The sequence below is a fragment of the Tupaia chinensis genome, unplaced genomic scaffold (genome assembly GCF_000334495.1).
Source record: "Tupaia chinensis unplaced genomic scaffold, TupChi_1.0 Scaffold000178_1, whole genome shotgun sequence".
Classification (NCBI taxonomy): domain Eukaryota; kingdom Metazoa; phylum Chordata; class Mammalia; order Scandentia; family Tupaiidae; genus Tupaia; species Tupaia belangeri.
In genome coordinates, this window is record NW_006159653.1 from 1,731,763 (window position 1) to 1,734,594 (window position 2,832).

Genomic DNA, 2,832 nt, shown 5'->3' on the forward strand with positions numbered 1-2,832 from the left:
CTCCAGCTCCGTCCCTTCAGGCCCCGCCCCCACTACGGCTCCGCCCCCGCCCCAGCTTCGACCCGCCCCGGCTCCGCCCCTGCCGCGCGCCGACCCCACTCTCTGGGCTCATCTGTCCCTCTAGAGTCCCTGCAGTCAGAGGCCGGAATCCAGCGAGAGCAGGGGACGTGGGTTCCGTTGTTGTCCCTCCTGGGGCGCCCAAGTGCGTCCTCCAGACCGATGGGCAGCCAAGAAGACGGGTCGGCCGCGGGCTGGGAAGGAGTCAGAGCAAGTCTCCGTTGGCGTCCGCAGGCGCGCGCACGGAGTCACAAGGGTGCCACCCGCCTCGCACTCAGCACGAGTGAGGGGAAGTCGCAGAGCATGGACATCTGGGCTGCAGCTCGGAGACCTCGTGAGATCTGCGGGCCAAGAGGGTGAAGCCAGGCACGGTCGCTCGAAATGTCGTGGGGGACTGCGTCTGAATCTGTGGTCTCCCAGTTTTTGAAAAAAGGGGGACCGATGGTGCGTGTCGCTGAGGCCGGCAGAGTGTGGGCACGTGCAGCTGCTAGGGCGGCACCTTTCCTTTCCTGGGGATGCCACGTACCTCATTAGATGCGCATAAGTATTGTCCGTACCTCATTAGATGCGCATAAGTATTGTCGGTAGCACATCAGGTAGTCTATGTGGTATGCGGTGTATCTATGTGCATCTAATGAGGTACATGGTATACAGTATCACCAAGAAGATACCTGCATAGGTTTATGTATAGAAAACTCTTAACATTCCGGTTGGATTTAGGTAAACCTGACACAAAATTGCCGGGTGTTCTTTTTTTTTTTTAGGTTTCTGCCCTAGGGCATGTGCACCTGCGGCAGAGGCACAATGAGAGGGAAAGTGAGAAATCACCCCTATAGGGCATGGCCATGCCTCCATCCTGTCCATTCTCCTCTCCAATTTTCGGTAGGCACGCACACATGCCCAGTGTGATTTTCAGCTGCCGGGTCTGGGACTTGACCCGTGGTGGGCCATGTGGGAGTCCTGCACCTTAACTACTACACCACCTTCTGGCTCCTGGTGTTGGTGTTTTTAATTACTGCTTTTTGGAAATGTTTTACTCTGCTGATTTCCTCTACAGTTTGTGCCGCCCACAAACATGTATGTTAAGACTTGCTTGGGGCAGGACTGAGAGGGTGAAACAGTCATGGGACTAAGAGCTTGAGCGGTGGGCCTGGGGCCAGTGAGGGTGGGCGGGGTTTATCAGAGGTTTCTGGCCCTGTGGTCTAGCAGTCTAGGGTGTAAGGCAGCTGAGTCCCACAGAACTGCAGTTTGACGCCCAGGCCCAGCGGCTTGGAAAAGGAGCACAGCACACGTGCACGTGTGGCCAGGATCCGGAGGGGACGTGGAGATGGAAGCGAGGGACGGTGCTGTGACCATGCCCCCTTAGGGTGTGCTCCTGCTTTCTCTCTTTCTCTGTCTCCCTGTCCTGTCTGGCAAGCTCACACACACACACACACACACACACACACGAGCTGTTATTGTTCCTCGTGTTGTTTTATTTCCCAAATAGTAATGGAAACCATCGCTCAGTACCTACGCTGCCGCCACCTCAGGTTTAATGGGAACAGTTCTAATTTCCCATATTCCTTCCCAGTATTTTTTTAAGGGACTTTTGCCATGTACTTGCCGGAGAGACCGAGACAGAAAGTGAGAAATCACCCCCCGGACAGATGACCACGGTGCAGTCCCTTCTCCTCCATTCTCTAGGGATTTGGGGCACGCGTGCACACATGCCTGGTCTGGGACTCGAACTGAGTCAACTATGTGGGAGTCCAGCAAAGTAACCATTACGCCATCTGTTGGTCCCCTAGTCTCTATGTTCAAAAGAATATTCCTGATCTTTCCAAAAGAATGAAATGGCATTTTGGTCCATTTTAAGAGAGGGAGAAAGGCGTAAAAATCGTTTTCATGCATTTTTTCATTTGCGCCTTCATGGGAGGATAACATGTTAAACATTTGTTCTTTTTTTTTTTTTGTCTTTTAATAAATTAGCTTTTGGCAGCTGGATTCGCCCACTCTTCGCCCGCTGCGTCTTCCTCCGGCTTGCCTCCTGTCGCAAAGCCATGACCTTCTCGGAGACAGACCCAGCGGCATTCTCCCTGCCCCGCAGCAACTGCGGACAACATTGGTGCGTGGCACGCAGTGGGGTGACGGAGGCAGAGGGAAGGTGGTGGGCGTGCTGGCGCAGGACGCCGACCTCGTGTGCTGCCAGGGAGGAATACTGTTGGCCGTACCGTTGCGGACTCCATGGAATGCGACTTTCACCATTTACTCAGTGGGGTAATTAACCCAAACGTTACTGCGTTCACTGGAAATGCTGTGGTAATTCATCTACCAGGATTATCTGAAGAAGCAGAAAAAAATGTTCTAAAAGGAAAAGGTCTAGAAGGCCGGAAAAAGGCTCATCATGGCTGACAGAGCTCGTGCTGTGTTTGAGCACCCTCAGGCAGCTGACGGTACCCAGGAACGAGGAAGGCGAGAACAAGCGGGTACCACGAGAGGGCGCTGGCCCAGGACGTGCGCTCTTGTTTCTGATGCTGATGGCATCTCTGAGAGTTCCAAGTTCTAGCTAGCCGATATAAAAATGCAGAGCCCACTTTGGAAATAGACATTGAGGCTGAATTCCAAAAACTCAAGCGTTATGTGGGAGGAATTAAGCTGATGGTGAGAGCTGGAGTTTACCTCCTACAGGGGGCCCTGCACGGACCACCAAAGAAAATCTTGGTAGGAGGTGCAGACACAGCATGTCCAGACATCACTTTGGGACTTTCCTTTTTTTTTTTTTTTTTTTTTTTT